This window comes from Elephas maximus, chromosome 20 (genome assembly GCF_024166365.1).
Source record: "Elephas maximus indicus isolate mEleMax1 chromosome 20, mEleMax1 primary haplotype, whole genome shotgun sequence".
NCBI classification, from domain to species: domain Eukaryota; kingdom Metazoa; phylum Chordata; class Mammalia; order Proboscidea; family Elephantidae; genus Elephas; species Elephas maximus.
In genome coordinates this window covers 33,398,606-33,416,084 of record NC_064838.1, presented here as the reverse complement: position 1 = coordinate 33,416,084, position 17,479 = coordinate 33,398,606, and positions in this window count along the sequence as shown.

Sequence of the window (17,479 nt, the reverse complement as noted above, 5' to 3'; positions counted from 1 at the left end):
ACAAGGGCAGCTTGTCGTTCCTGCCTGTCACTGTGAGCCTCGTCTCCCAGGCTAGGCCGTGGAGTTCTCCCAGTGCCCAGTCTCCTCTGGGAGAGACCAGCAAAGCCTCTTTGCCAAGTGGCCCCTGGAGAGCTTTCCTCAGACCTACCTGTAAATGCCAGGAAGGTCACCTCGCCTCTTCCAGGAAAGGTACGAGGCAGAAGGGTATGGGAGCAATGCCAGCAGGACTCCAGGAACCTCTGCCTGTGCCTTGAATCTGGGCAGCTCTGCCTGGCTCTCAGACTGTTTTTCTGTCTCCTGCTATGCGTTCCCATTGGGGTACATGGCTCAGAAGTACAAACGTGCCTTGTTTTATTGTGTTTTGTGGATACTGCATTTTTTTTTTTTTTTTTTACAAATTGAGGGTTTGTGGCAACCTGGTGTCGAGCAAGTTTATCAGCACCATTTTTCCAACAGGTTATGCTCGTTTCATGTCTCTGTCACATTTTCATAATTCTCGCAATATTTCAAACTTTTCATTATTATTATATCTGTTATGGTGATCTGTGATCTGTGATCTTTGATGTTACTCTTATAATTGTTTTGGGGTGACATGAACTGCGCCCATACAAGACGGCGAACTTAATCGATAAATGTGTGTGTTGTGACTGCCCCACCGACTGGCTGTTCCCCCATCTCTTTCCACTTCCTTGGGCCTCCCTGTTCCCTGAGACATGACAATATTGAAATTAGGGCAATCATTAACCCTACAATGGCCTTTAAGTGTCCGAGTGAAAGCAAGTGTTGCACGGCTGTCTCTTTAAATCAATAACTAGAAATGGTTAAGTTTAGTGAGGAAGGCATGTCGAAAGCCAAGATAGGCTGGAAGCTAGGCCTCTTGTGCCAAACGGTTAGCCAAGTTGTGAATGCAAAGGAAAAGTTCTTGAAGGAAATTACAAGTGCTACTCCAGTGAACACATGAATGATAAGAAGCGGAACAGCCTTATTGCTGATATGGAAAAAGTTTTTAAAATTAAAAAAAAATTTTTATTGTGCTGTAAGTGAAAGTTTACAAATTCAAGTCAGTCTCTCATACAAAAATTTATATACACTTTGGTATATACTCCTAGTTGCTCTCCCCCTAATGAGACAGCAGACTCCTTCTCTCCACCCTCTTTTTTTGTGTCCATTCAGCCAGCTTCTGACCCCCTCTACCTTCTCATTTCCCCTCCAGACAGGAGCTGCCCACATAATCTCATATGTCTACTTGATCCAAGAAGCTCACTCCTTACCAGTATCATTTTCTCTCTTATACTCCAGTCTAATCCCTGTCTGAAGAGTTGGCTTTGGAAATGGCTCCTATCTTGGGCTAACAGAAGGTCTGGGGACCATGACCTCCGGGGTCCTTCTAGTCTCAGTCAGACCATTAAGTCTGGTCTTTTTATGAGAATTTGAGGTCTGCATCCCACTGTTCTCCTACTCCCTCAGGGGTTCTCTGTTGTGTTCCCTGTGAGAGCAGTCATCAGTTGTAGCCGGGCACCATCTGGTCTCAGGATGATGTAGTCGCTGGTTTATGTGGCCCTTTCTGTCTCTTGGGGATTTGGAGAAAGTTTTAGTGGTCTGGATAGAAGATCAAACCAGCCACAACATTACGTTAAGCCAAAGACTAATCCAGAACAAGACCCTAACCCACTTCGATTCTATGAAGGTTGAGAGAGGTGAGGAAGCTGCAGAAGAAAAGTTTGAAGCTAGCAGAGATTGGTTCATGAGGTTTAAGAAATAAAGCCATCTCCATAATATAAAAGTGCAAGGTGCCGCAGCAAGTGTTGACGTAGAAGCTACAGCAAGTTATCGGGACGGTCTAGCTAATTTAATTGGTAATTGTCATGTCTAGCTACACTAAACGACAAATTTTCCATGTAGATGAAACAGCCTTATGTTGGAAGAAGATGCCATCTAGGACTTTCATAGCTAGAGAGGAGAAGTCAATGCCTGGATTCAAAGGACAGGTTGATTCTCTCGTTAGGGGCTATTGCAGCTGGGGACTTTAAGTTGAAGCCAATGCTCATTTACCATTCTGAAAATCCCAGGACCTTTAAGAATTATGCCAACTCTACTCTCTGCCTGTGCTCTATAAATGGAACAACAAAGGCTGGATGACAGCACATATGTTTACAGCATAGTTTACTGAATATTTTAAGCCCACTATTGAGATCTACTCCTCGGAAAAAAAAGATTCCTTTCAAAATATCACTGCTCATTGAAATGCACCTGGTCACCCAAAAGCTCTGATGGAGATGTACACGGAAATTAATGTTGTTCTCATGTTTGCTAATCCATTCTGTAGCCCATGGATTAAAGAGTAACTTCAATTTTCAAGTCCTGTTATTTAAGAAATACATTTCATAAGGCTATAGCACTGTAGACAGTGATTCCTCTGATGGACCTGGGCAAAGTAAACTGAAAACCTTCTGAAAAGGAGTCACCATTCTAGATGCCATTAAGAGCATTCCTGATTCATGGGAGGTCAAAATACCAATATTAACATAAGTTTAGAAGAAGCTGATTCCAGCCCTCATGGATGACTTTGAGGGGGTTCAAGATTTCAGTGGAGGAATTAGCTTCAGATGTGGTGGAAGTAGCAAGAAAACTAGAATTAGATGTGGATCTTGAAGATGTGACTGAATTGCTGCAATCTCATGATTAACAGATGAGGAGTCACTTCTTATGGATGAACAGAGAAAGTGGTTTCTCGAGATGGAACCTACTCCTGGTGAAGATGCTGTGAACATTGTTGAAATGACACAAAGAATTTAGAAAATTACATAAACTTAGCTGATAAAGCAGTGGCAGGGCTTGAGAGGATTGACTCCAATTTTGAAAGAAGATTTACTGTGGGTAACATGCTATATCAAACAGCATCGCATGCTACAGAGAAATCTTTCATGAAAGGAAGAGTTAATCAATGTGGCAAATGGATCATATTGAGATCATATTTGCCTCTCGTGGTTCACACCAATGCATTCAAACTCTGGCTAACATAGGGATTCTATCAGTTGGGAGAGACCAAGTTCAATATAGATTAAACTAATTGGGTTGGTGGGTCTTTATTTGTTTTTAAACTGAGAATGGAGGAACACATTGCAGTGCAGGCAAAAAGTCTAAGAGAAAAATAACAATAAAACAATAAGAACAAACGGTCTTTGCTGAGAATTCATTCTTCTTCTGCATATTGTCTTAGAAACCCTGGTGGCAAAGTGGCTAAGAGCTATGCCTGCTAACCAAAAAGTTAGCAGTTCAAATCCACCAGCCACTCCTTGGAAACCCTATGGGGCAGTTATACTCTGTATTTTAGGGTTGCTAAGAGTCGGAACCGACTCGACTGCAACGGGTTTGGTTTTTTGTTTTTGCTTACTGTCATTTAGTGCTACCGTAACAACAACAACAAAAATACCACAGTTGGGTGGCTTTAAAAGACAGGAATTTATTGTCTCACAATTTCAGAGGCTAGAAGTCCAAAGCAGGGCATTGGCTCTAGGGGAGGGTCCTTTCTTGTTGGTTGTCCCGGGAGTTCCTTGAAGTTCCTGGGCATCTGCTCTGTATATTTTTGTGTCTCTTCCGCTCTTTTTCTAAGACACCTGTTAGAAGTGATCAGGTTCAGGACCCATCCTACTCTGGTATAACCTAATTAGCATAACAAAAGGTGCCACTTATTTCCAAACAGGGTGACATTTACAGACATAGGGGTTAGGAATTCAACAAATTTTTTGGAATACAATCCAATCCGTAACAGCTACCTAAATTGAATTCTCTGAACTTTAGTCAAAAAATGGTGAGAAAAACAACAAAAATATTGACAACATCAACAGTAATTGGTACTTGTTTTGCCTGTTGCTGCCACCATGCTTAACCAGGAGTGCGAAGATGTCTTAGTCATCTAGTGCTGCTGTAACAGAAGTACCACAAGTGGATGGGCATAACAAACAGAAATTTGTTTTCTCACAGTTTAGGAAGACAGAAGTCCAAATTCAGAGCGCTGGCTCTAGGTAAAGGCTTTCTCTGTCTCTTGGCTCTGGAAGTAGGTCCTTGTCTCTTCAGCTTCTGCTTTCTGGTTCCTCGGAGAACTCCACGTGTCTTGGCATCTATCTTATCCCGTCTGTTTCTTTTGATTGCTTGTTTAATCTTTTATATCTCAAAAGAAATTGATTCAGGACACACCCTATACTAATCCTGTCTCATTAACATAACAAAGACAACCCATTCCCAAATGGGATTATAACCACAGGTGTAGAGTTTAAGACTTACAACACATATTGTTGGGGGGCACAATTCAATCCATAGCAGAAGATCTTGTGACCAGAATCCGGAAAACTGGGATCCAGTCCAAGTTCTGCTACCAACTAGCTGTGAGGTCTTGAGCAAGTCACCATTCCTCTCAGGACCTAGGTGTCCTTATGTATAAAATCCCTCTAACACATTTCATCATCTATGAAATGTACTGACACCTATCCTGGTCTGCCAGCTACCCACCGTGTGGCCTTGGGCATGCTTCATAACCTCTCTGAGCCACATTTTCCTCACTTGTGAAAAGGGGATTGGGGCCCCTGGGTGGTGCAAATGGTTAAAGTGCTCTGCTTTTAACCGAAAGGTTGGCAGTTTGAGTTCAAACAGAGGCACCTCAGGAGAAAATCCAGGTGATCTACTTCCCCAAAACCAGCCATTAAAAACCTTATGGAACACAGTCCTACTCTGACACACATAGGATCACCACGAGTCAGAGTCAACTTGATGGCAATTTGTTACCCCCTCACAGGTCAAACATCGGGCCCACAGTAGGGTCTCTGGCCCTCACTATCTCCAGGCAATCATAGTGACAGCAACACCTATTTACTTGAACTGCCTCGGCATCTTCCCTGTTATGCTTTTCCTCTGCTCCGCACTGAGTATCTGGTGATCTATGATGACGCAGGTCAAGGAAAAAAACACAGTTGCTTTTTGAGCTTGCTTTTCCAGTTACCGTGAGGTCTGCCAGTTTGGAGAAAAAACAGGACTGAGCAAATCCTGGCCGGTTGTCTGAGGCCTGAAGCTGCAATTGTATTTCATAGGTATGATATGCTATCTCCAAGTTGGAGGCGAAAGTTGGTTGGACAGAAAAGGTCTCCTTGGTTAGCTCAGACCCTTCTCAAAGCTGGTTCCCTTGCTGATGTCAGCATCTCGGGTGGGACAGTAGCCCAATGTCCTCTACCCAGAAGACCCTGAGGCCTGGTCCGGGAGCCAGCAGCTCTAAGCCAAGATGCTATTCCGACTGGTTGGTTGGTTAAGAAAACAAACTCAGGAAACCTCCCCTACTTCTTCTATTCATCACCATGTGGTTTGTTTGGACAGAGTTTAGGTGGTGGTTTTTGCTTGCCTCATGTGTGAAGAAAGGCCAGGCTAGACAAGACTTGACAGGGAATAATTAAATGTGGCTTTTACAACCATTGCCTAAATGTCCAGCTTCAGCTCTAGCCTATGGACTTCTCTCAGTTCTCTCAAATGGCACCCTTTTTCCTGTCTCTCTGTTTTGAACTATGCTGCCAAGTTGCTTGCTGTGCCTTCTTTCCCCTCTCAACTTCCTTCCTTAAGGAGCTTTTCAAACTTGGTTCCTGGGAGTCTCCAGGGGTTCTGTGGAGAAGCCTCAGACATTGACATGAAGTTGAGTCAGAGGCTGAGTGGGTGGGTCTTTAGCCCCCTGTCCCCTCTAATTCTTGAAGCCCTGCTTCTATTTATTTCATATATGGGGTTGTTGTTAGTTGCCTTTGAGCTGGTCCCGATTTATGTTGACTTTATGTATAAGAGAAAAAAACGTTGCCTGGATCGGTACCATCTTCATGACCGTTCTTATGTTTGGGTCTGTTGTGGCTATTATGACAGTCCATCTCATAGAGAGTTTCCCTCATTTTCGCTGACCCTCCATTTTATCAAACATGTTGTTCTTTTCTAGGAATTGGTCTTTCCTGATGATGTGTCCAAAGTAAGCCAGCCAAAGACTATCCTTCCTCGCTTCTGAGGAACATTCTTGTTGTATTTCTTCTAAGATTGATTTGTTCATTCTTCTGGCAGTCCACCATATGGTCAATATTTTTTATTTTCCCCTATATGGGGAGACTGTATAAAATTTCATTGACACTAACAGTTCCAAAAATGTTTGAGCATGCCTGGGTCAGCCCATTGGGTGCTGCAGGAAGAATGCTAATTTCCAACCAGATTAGGAGACAGCTGGGATTTCCCTAGGAGTATCAGATAAGCAGGCCTTGCATGAACAGAGATCTTTATAATTTACACAGCTTTCTCATCTGCTACCCCACTGATCCACAGCAGTCATGAGAGGTGGGCAGGATAGATGTTGGCTAAATAGTCGAAGGCAAGATGGCCCCAGCCAATGACAGATTTCATATCAATAGCAATGACAACAACGACACCACCATCACTAGTTCTTTATTGTCACCCTTAGGCTGCTTCCAAGAGGGTATTTTTCCATCCAAATTACAGAGCTGGGGCCTCAGAGCAGCTTCACTCAGGAACGGAAATCACCTGACATGTTTTTCTTGTGGGGGAAAGTGGTCTTCATTTTCAAGCAGATGTGTTTCTGTGGGGAGCAGGCTGGGGCAGGACCATTTGTCAGCATTATCCATCTGAAGATGTGGGCTTGGGTTGCCTCAAAACAGACCGGCCTCCTGCCCTGCCCACCATAGAGAGGATTTCAGACCTGGTTGTGACTTGGCCAGAGTCTGTGGAGTCTGAGGTCCTGTGTTCAGGTGAATCATGAAGGATTGGCTCCACTGTGCAAAAGTGTTTGGGTCCACCAACCACAGGGTTAAACTCAGCCCCTGGTGTGTGCATTTCTGGTGCAACAATGGCTCTTTAGAAAGGATTCAAAGAGAAGCAGCGTTTGGAACTTCTTGTCCAGTGTTTATTCCCACATGAGAATCCAGGGCAGAGTGTTCAATGTCTGCCATCAAGGGCCAGAGCGGACAGACAAGGCAGGTATTTTCTTGCCCACCCTGCTGTGGTCAAATCAGGGAATACGTCCATCTTGAAATCACTATCTCTCCTCACTTGATTGGTTTCTGTTGTAATGGGCCCTTTAAGGGTCCCGTTAATGCCCCCAGCATTTCTCGCTCTCAGGGATGGGATTTCTTCATTGGACCCTGGTGGTTTAGCTATGGAGTTCCTTTTTGCCAGCTGTGTCTCCCAGAGCAGACCGTGCTTAGACACTCGGGATGCGGTATCTCAGGGTACAGTTTCTGGGGTGGGGGGCTGTTGCGTTTGAACTGGGGGCCCTTGGATGATAAGGGCCCAGGTCTGTGTGCCCCAGCCTGAGATGACTCACCCCATCCATGTGTTTGTGGCACTTCTGAAAGCCCCCCCCCCAACTGGTACTGAAGCAGGGATCCCCCCTTTTTCACTGCCAAAACCTCTTTCTCTTTCCCAGTCTCTCTTCTCCATATTTATGAAAATTTTGTCCTCCAGATGAACCGGGCTTGATAGGACGATTAAGAGAGATGATAGGTGTATAACGTTGGACATAAACTAAAAATAAACCAAACCAGTTGCCATCAAGTTGATTCTGACTCAGAGCGATGCCATGAGTGTCAGAGTAGAACAGCTCCATAGGGTTTTCATGGCTGTGCTCTTTCAGAAGCAGATCACCAGGCCTTCCTATCAAGGCACCTCTAGGTGGGTTCGAACCACCAGCTTTTCGGTTAGTTGTCACGTGTTTAACTGTTTGCACCACCCAGAGACTGAGTAGGTGCTTATTAATAAATACTTATCATTTTCCTCTCATTCTTTTTTTTTTTTTTTTCCTCCTTGGAGACAAATAGCTGCCAGTCTAAGCATAACACCAACAAATAATTACTGCGTACTGTACTATGTGCCAGGTACTGTTGGAGGCACCTTGCCCATGGTAAACCTATAGTTAGTATATAGAAGGAGGCCTTATCATTACTACTTGTCACCGTAAATGTCAGTTCCCAACGGGAAGGCATAGAAAAGCATTAACCAGTCTACCCTTTTAAAGCAAAGCAATTTGATCACCAACAACCAGAGACATGGTTGAGCCTGATCTGTTTTCTACTCAAGCAAATGCCACAACGTCCACAGCTTTTATCAGATTCAGAAACCCCCTGAAGAACCAGTACTTTGGCACCAGGAGTCTGTTTCTTCTGCAACTCATCACTCCACGGAAAATGCTTTCAAGGATCTTTAAGGCTAAAGTTTGGATTTTTGGCACAAGGAGGAATAAAGTCTCATCACCAGCACCTCTTTGCTATCATCTGGCTTTTGCTCATTTATGATCAGAATGCAGACATATTCGCAGTTTTGAGTCTGTGGATATTAAGATGCTGAAATGTCACACTCAGTGGGGAGGTCATATGTGGGCATTTGCCAGAAGGGCTCAGAGATTAGAACTAAGAAAACCGATAAGCAAGTTTGCTGATGAGCTTTAAGAAGTATATCCAGAATTTTTCTGAAATCACTGTTTATAAGAGTAGAAGAGATTACAACTTGAGTCATCTTCTTCCAGGGCTCACTACCGTGTAATTAAAAACAACAACACTGACGATAATAAAAGACAAAAACAAACTTGTTACTGTCAAGTTGATTCCAACTCAAGGTGACTTCATGTATTATAACTGCTTCATAGGGTTTGTTTTGGGCTGTAATCTTTACAGAATCCTATCACCAGACCTTCCTTCTGTGGAGCTGCCAGGTGTGCTCAAACTGTCAACCTTTAGGTTAGTACCCCCCCCCAAAAAATACGTATCCAAACCCCTTGCCATCGAGTTGATTCCAACTCATAGTGACCCTAAAGGACCAAGTAGAACTGCCCCACAGGGTTTCCAAGGAGTGCCTGGTGGATTTCAACTGCTGACCTTTTGGTTAGCAGCCGAACTCTTAACCACTAAGCCACCAGGGTTTTGTTTAGGTTAGTAGTCAAGTGCAAATGATTTTTGCAACCCAGGGACCTTAATAATGATAATAGCTAGCACTTACTGAGCATTTACTATGTGCCGGGAGGTGTTCTAAATCCTTTAACATACATAAACTTATTTAATCCTCACAACAACCCTTAAGGCAGATGCTATCCTCATTTTAATGAACTCTTTAGGGCAGGATCTGTGTCTGCTTTGCCACGCTTGTATTTCCAGTGCCAAGCACAGTGCTGGGGCCATAGTGGGTGGTGTGCAAATGCATGGGAATGAATGAATAAGCGAATGAACTAGTGAGTGAGTGAGTTACTATCATTAGGAAGACAAACTACAGCACCTGACAGAAGTACAGCCTAGTCAGGAGCCAAATCAGGATGCAGAAACGCCTCCCTCATGTGGAGGTCATATTTGGGCATTTGTTTGTGTTCCTTCCCAAGACATCCCTTGACCTCCTTGGACATAGCCGCTAAGAGGCTGGTCTTTCCCACCACCTCACCCAATGCATCCAGACATGTCTGACAGTGTCAAATTGTCATGAACAGCATGGACACTGGAGAGAGGCTGTGATTCTAATGTTGACTTCACTGTGTCACCTTAGATAAGTCATTAAATGTCTTTGCACCTAAGTTGCACCAAGGTAAAACGGGGACAGCATCTGCCTTATAGGGTTACTCTGCCCATTACATGAGTTTATATGTGTTAAACAGTTTAGAACCACTCCTGGCACATGGTAAATGCTCAGTAAGTGTCAGCTTTGTCATTATTATTGTTTTTATTACCCGCTTGGGGGTCTGGAATACGATGACTCAAGTTGCAATCTCCTTTACTACTGTAAACCGTGATTTAAGAAAAATTCTATGTATGCTTCTTAAAGTCTATCAGCGCATAAAGACATGGTCAGTTGAGACTTTGAGGACTTACACGAAAGTCTGGAAGAGTCGGCAAGGGCTTCCTGCAGGATGGAATACTTAGGGGCAAGTGCTCAAAACTCAGTGCCTGCTTGCTCTGATCCAAGATATCACAGACACCTCCCTTGCAGAGGGGGACCACACAGGCAGCATATTTAACAGACAGACACCTTCCCACTTGGTCTGGGGCCTCTCCTGGGGTTGCTCTGCTGTCCAGCCTTGGCACCAGGCAACCCCTCGTGTTGGCCAAGGATGCCCTCCCGTCAATCCCAGCTCTCTCCTTATCAGTGGAGGATGAACTCCACAAAGCTCTCCTGTCAACCAGAGCCCAAACCATCCCCTTGTAGGGCAAAGATTTGCAATTGTGTGCAACAATATTTCATAATTTATATATTTTATGAAGAACCAGAGCCTGGGCCAGCAGCCGGCATGATCTAACCTATTGGGTCCATTAGCTGCCTCTGTCACTTTTCTATTTTAAAACTTTCCGTGTTTGAACCCATGGAAGCACATCCTTCACACTTACTAAGCTTTTCCCATGAAAACAGTGCAGTAAGGCTCCATTATCCCTCACAGAATTAAGAAAAAAAAGGAAAAAAATCCAAAGTAAAGCCCTCTAGGCATTGCCTTCAGGGAATACCATTTTATTTAGGACTTTAAAACCAGTTATCTTGCCAGTAGTTAAAAACAATATCAAGACAAATGAGATTTTTAGCGGCATTATAATGACTTCACTATGAGACTTGGCTTCTACCCTTGCCTCCTGTTTCAGCTCATCACTGGCCTCTCAGGAGTCTCCATTCCCTAGATCTTGTGAAGTGTCCATAAAACGACACTCCGTCCTGTGACACAGTGCTGTCTCTTGGATTCCTTGGCTTGGTTCTCTTCCAGCTTCTCAGTTGGTTCCTTCTCTGTGCTGGGCTCCTGTTGTTTTATCAACCTGGAATGCCTTCCCCATCTTTAGAGGACTGAATGAGACTCACTTTCCCCACAACTCTTTCCTTTCCACCTCTGTCTTGAACAAGCCTCTCTTTCTTAAAATAAAACAAAAAACTCCAAATCCATTGCTATGAAGTCAGTTCTGACTCATGGTGACCCCATGTGTCACAGAGTAAATCTGGTCCATAGGGTTTTCAATGGCTGTGGAAACCCCTGGTGGCGTAGTGGTTAAGTGCTATGGTTGCTAACCAAAAGGTCTGCAGTTCAAATCTACCCAGGTAGTCCTTGGAAACTCTATGGGGCAATTCTACTCTGTCCTATACGGTCACTATGAATCTGAATTGATTTGACGGCAACAGATTTTTAATGTTTATGCTAGCTGATCTCCAGGCCTTTATTCCATAGCACCACTGGGTGGATTCAAACTGCCAACCTTTAGGTTAGTTGTTTGTTGTTAGGTGCCGTCGAGTCAGTTCCAAGTCATAGCGACCCGATGCACAACAGAATGAAACATTGCCCGGTCCTGTGCCATCCTCACAATCATTGCTCTGTTTGAGCACATCGTTGCAGCCATTGTGTCAATCTATCTTGTTAAGGGTCTTCCTCTTTTTTGCTCACCCTTTACTTTACCAACACTGAAGTCCTTCTCCAGGGACAGGTCCCTCCTGATAACATTTTAAAGTATTCGAGACAAAGTCTCACCATCCTCATTTCTAAGGAGCATTCTGATTATACTTCTTCCAAGACAGATTTGTTCATTCTTTTGGCAGTCCATGGTATATTCAATATTCTTTGCCAACACCATAATTCAAAGGCATTGATTCTTCTTCTCTCTTTCTTATTCATTGTCCAACTTTCACATGCCTATGAGGTGATTGAAAATACCATGGCTTGAGTCAGGCGCATTGTAGTCCTCAAAGGACAGCTTTTCTTTTGAACACTTTAAAGAGGTCTTTTTTTTTTTTTTAATAATTTTTATTGTGCTTTAAGTGAAAGTTTACAAATCAAGTCAGTCTCTCACACAAAAACCCACATACACCTTGCAACACACTCCCAATTACTCTCCCCCTAATCAGACAGCCCGCTCTCTCCCTTCACTCTCTTTTCGTGTCCATTTTGCCAGCTTCTAACCCCCTCTACCCTCTCATCTCCCCTCCAGGCAGAGATGCCAACATAGTCTCAAGTGTCCACCAGATCCAAGAAGCTCACTCCTCACCAGAATCCCTCTCCAACCCATTGTCCAGTCCAATCCATGTCTGAAGAGTTGGCTTCGGGAATGGTTCCTGTCCCAGGCCAACAAAATGTCTGGGGGCCATGACCACCGGGGTTCTTCTAGTCTCAGTCAGATCATTAAGTCTGGTCTTATGAGAATTTGGGGTCTACATCCCACTGCTCTCCTGCTCCCTCGGGGTTTCTCTGTTGTGTTCCCTGCCCTCTGGTTCATGTGGCCCTTTCTGTCTCTTGGGCTTGTAATCACCTTGTGTCCTTGGTGTTCTTCATTCTCCTTTGATCCAGGTGGGTTGAGACCAATTGATGCATCTCAGATGGCTGCTTGCTAGCGTTTAAGACCCCAGACGCCACTCTTCAAAGTGGGATGCAGAATGTTTTCTTAATAGATTTTATTATGCCAATTGACTTAGATGTCCCTTGAAACCATGGTCCCCAGGCCCCTGCCCCTGCTATGCTGGCCTTCGAAGCATTCAGTTTATTCAGAAAACTTCTTTGCTTTTGGTTTAGTCCAATTGTGCTGACCTCCCCTGTATTGTGTGCTGTCTTTCCCTTCACCTAAAGTAGTTCTTATTTACTATCTAATTAGTGAATGCCCCTCTCCCACCTCCCCTCCCTCCCCCTCTCATAACCACAAAAGAATGTTTTCTTCTCAGTTTAAACTATTTCTCAAGTTCTTATAATAGTGATCTTATACAATATTTGTCCTTTCGCAACTGACTAATTTCACTCAGCATAATGCCTTCCAGGTTCCTGTTTGTTATGAAATGTTTCACAGATTCCTCACTGTGCTTTACTGATGTGTAGTATTCCACTGTGTGAATATACCATAATTTATTTATCCATTCATCCGTCAATGGGCCCCTTGGTTGCTTCCATCTTTTTGCTATTGTAAACAGTGCTGTAATAAACATGGGTGTGCATATATCTGTTCGTGTAAAGGTTCTTATTTCTCTAGGATATGTTCCAAGGAGTGGGATTGCTGGATCGTATGGTAGTTCTATTTCTAGCTTTTTAAGGAAGCGCCAAATTGATTTCCAAAGTGGTTGTACCATTTGACATTCCCACCAGCAGTGAAGAAGTGTTCCAATCTCTCCACAGCCTCTCCAACATTTATTATTTTGTGTTTTTTGGGTTGATGACAGCCTTGTTGGAATGAGATGAAATCTCATTGTAGTTTTGATCTGCATTTCTCTAATGGCTAATGATCATGAACATTTCCTCATATATCTGTTAGCTACCTGAATGTCTTCTTTAGTGAAGTGTCTATTCATATCTTTTGCCCATTTTTTAATTGGGTTATTTGTCTTTTTGCAGTTGAGTTTTTGCATTATCATGTAGATTTTAGAGATCAGGTGCTGATCAGAAATGTCATAGCTAAAAACTTGTTCCCAGTCTGTAGGTAGTATTTTCACTCTTGTGGTGAAGTCTTTGGATGAGCATAGGTGTTTGATTTTTAGGAGCTCCCAGTTACCTAGTTTTTCTTCTACATTCTTTATAATGTTTTGTATACTGTTTATGCCATGTATTAGGGCTCCTAACATTGTCCCTATTTTTTCTTCCATGATCTTTATCATTTTAGATTTTATATTTAGGTCTTTGATCCGTTTTGAGTTAGTTTTTGTGCATGGAGTGAGGTATGCGTCTTGTTTCATTTTTTTGCAGATGGATGTCCAGTTATGCCAGTACCATTGGTTAAAAAGACTGTCTTTTCCCCATTTAACTGTTTTGGGGCCTTTGTCAAATATCAACTGCTCATATGTGGATGGATTTATGTCTGGATTCTCAATTCTGTTCCATTGGTCCATGTATCTGTTGTTGTACCAGTACCAGGCTGTTTTGACTACTGTGGCGGTATAATAGTTTCTAAAATCAGGTAAAGTAAGGCCTCCCACTTTGTTCTTCTTTTTCAGTAATGCCTTATTTATCCGGGGCCTCTTTCCCACCATATGAAGTTGGCGATTTGTTTCTCCATCTCATTAAAGAATGTCTTTGTGATTTTGATCAGAATTGCATTAAATGTATAGATCGCTTTTGGTAGAATAGACATTTTCACAATGTTAAGTCTTCCTATCCATGAGCAAGGTATGTTTTTCCACTTATGTAAGTCTCTTTTGGTTTCTTGCAGAAGTGTACTGTAGTTTTCTTTGTATAAGTCTTTTACGTCTCTGGTAAGATTTATTCCTAAGTATTTTATCTTCTTAGTGGCTGCTGTAAATGGCATTGATTTGGTGATTTCCTCTTCAATGTTCTTTTTGTTGGTGTAGAGGAATCCAACTGATTTTTGTATGTTTATCTTGTATCCTGATACTCTGCTGAACTCTTCCATTAGTTTCAGTAGTTTTCTGGAGGATTCCTTAGGGTTTTCTCTGTATAAGATCATGTCATCTGCAAATAGAGATACTTTGACTCTTCCTTGCCAATCTGGATGCCCTTTATTTCTTTATCTAGCCTAATTGCTCTGGCTAGGACTTCCAGCACAATGTTGAATAAGAGTGGTGATAAGGGGCATCCTTTTCTGGTTCCCATTCTCAATGGGAATGTTTTCAGGCTCTCTCCATTTAGGGTGATGCTGGCTGTTGGCTTTGTATAAATGCCCTTTATTATGCTGAGGAATTTTCCTTCTATTCCTATTTTGCTGAGAGTTTTTATCATGAATGAGTGTTGAACTTTGTCAAATGCCTTTTCTGCATCCATTGATAAAATCATGTGATTCTTGTCTTTTGTTTTATTTATGTGGTGGATTATATTAATTGTTTTTCTAATGTTAAGCCATCCCTTCATACCTGGTATGAATCCCACTTGGTCATGGTGAATTATTTTTTTGATATGTTGTTGAATTCTATTGGCTAGAATTTTGTTGAGGATTTTTGCATCTACATTCATGAGGGATATAGGTCTATAATTTTCTTTTCTTGTGGTGTCTTTACCTGGTTTTGTTATCAGGGATATGTTTAAAGAGGTCTTTTGCAGCAGATTTTCCCAATGCAATACATCATTTGATTTCTTGGGCACTGATTGTGGATACGAGTAAAATGAAATCCTTGACAACTTTAGTGTTTTCTTCGTTTATCATGATGTTGCTTATTGGTCCAGTTGTGAGGATTTTTGTTTTCTTTATTTTGAGGTGTAAGTCATATTGAAGGCTGTATGTAGTCTTTGATCTTCATCAATAAATGCTTCAAATCCTCTTCACTTTCAGCTGGCAAGGTTGTGTCATCTGCATATTGTAGGTTGTTAATGAGTTTTCCTCTGATCCTAAAACCACGTTCTTTATATAGTCCAGCTTCTCAGATTATTTGTTCAGCATACAGGCAGAATAAGCATGTTGAAAGGATACAGCCCTTACGCACACCTTTCCTGATTTTAAGTCACACAGTATCCCCTTGTTTTGTTCTAACAACTGCCTCTTGATCTACGTACAGGTTTCTCATGAACACAATTAAATGCTCTGGAATTCCCATTCTTCACAATGGTATCCATAATTTGTTATGATTCCCAAGTCAAATGCCTTTGCATAGTCAGTAAAACACAGGTTAGCATTTCCTGGTATTCTCTGCTTTCAGCCAGGACCCACCTGACATCAGCACTGATATCCCTTATTCCACTTCTTCTTCTGAATCCGGCTTGAATTTCTGGCAATTTCCTGTGGACGCACTGCTGCAACCATTTCTGAATTATTTTCAGCAAGGTTAGTAGTTGAGTGTAAACCAATTGTACCTCCCAGGGACCAATAAACTAGTTGTCGTGGAGGTGATTCCTGCTCATGGACATCCCAAGTATGTTAGAGTAGAACTGTGCACTATAAGGTTTTTTATGGCTGTGACCTTTCAGAAGCAGATCACCAGAACTCTCTTCCAAGGTGCCTCTAGGTAGACTCAAACCTCCAACCTTTCAGTTAGAAAACGCATTAGCCTTTTCGCCCCCTCCCCGCCCCAGGGACACCCTCTCTTTCTTGGGAGGGCCTGTTCCTTGTGATTTGAGTGTGGCTGTCTTTTCTAATCTGTTTACCTCCTTTGCAGAGGTTGGCAGGCTGGCAGGTGATCAAGCACTGCCAGTCAGAGTGCCCCATCCCTCTGGGCAAAGTAATTGGTTGAGGGATAGGCACACGACCCATGTTGAGACTATCTCAGCTTAATCTGTGGAAAGCCTGGGAAAAATTATCCCTTTTCATTGAGATCACTGGCTCTAAGGACCAAACTGTGACTAACTGCTGCTGGTGACATGTTTGCCACCATGTGGGGCTGAACCTGCCTGACAATGCAGTTAACATGGAGGTAAACAGAAGAGATGGAGAAAAAGAAACAGATTCTTTACATGAGTTCAACTCCTGGATTGAGTTGTTCCTGAAGTCAGCTTGTCTCTTGATCTTATTAGCCATCTAGATTCCCTCTCACCTTTTTTGTTTAAACTGGTTTGAATTAGATTTCCCTCACTTGCAACAAATGGTATTCCTTCTTTCTGCAAGTCCAAATCCTTTCTGTCTTTTAAAAACCAGTGACATCCCAAACTCAGACCAAAGGAACACTTTGTGTTGATTCATGCAATTTCTGTTATCATGGAACAAGGAAATCAGACAAGGAGATCATTTTGCTTCAAATGAATAGATTTTGACTGAATATAGTTATCAGTTGAGGGAAAGAAGAAAACATACTTCTTCCCTCAACAGCATCATCTCCAGTCTTGGAGACAAGTCAGCTAAATGTATGCTGGCATGGATTCTTTTGCTATAGGAGACATTATTGGGACAATCAGTGAAACTTGGATCTGAGGGTTAGACGGTAAAAATATGTCAGTGTTGATTTCCTGATTTTGATGGGTTATGTTGTGGTACAAATTGTTAACACTCTCTGCTGCTAACCGAAAGGCTGGGAGTTTGAGTTTACTCAGAGGTGCCTTCAAAGAAAGGCTTGGTGGCCTACTTCCGAAAGAACACCTCCCCTCCAAAAAAAAACCCCAAAACCAACTCATTGCCATCTAGTAGATTCTGACTTAAAGCAACCCTATGGAGTACAGTTCTACTCTGACCCACAAGGTGTCAGCATGAGTCAGAACTGGCTTGATGGCAATTTGTTATTGTGGTTATGTAGGAGAATGTCTTTGTAGGAATTACACAATAAAACATTCAGTGGTGCTGGGACATCACGTTAGTTTTAAGAAAAGTTCTGTGTTTTCTTCTCGTAACAATTTTGTAAGTCTGAAATTTTATTAAAAAAAAATAAATAAAAGAAGTGAGGTTAATTTCACCACAGCATCTTTTTTTTCATTAAGGAAGAAGACTTTTCTAAGAATCCCCCTAATGGAAAAATTTTGGTATTGTAGATAAGAGATGGTAAGAGCAAAAAAAAAAAAAAATTTTTTTTTTTTTTAAGAGCAAAATCTGGATGGCAAAATTAGATAAAGTTGGAACAGATATGGAAGAGGTAAGGAAAAAAGATCATGGTGACTGGA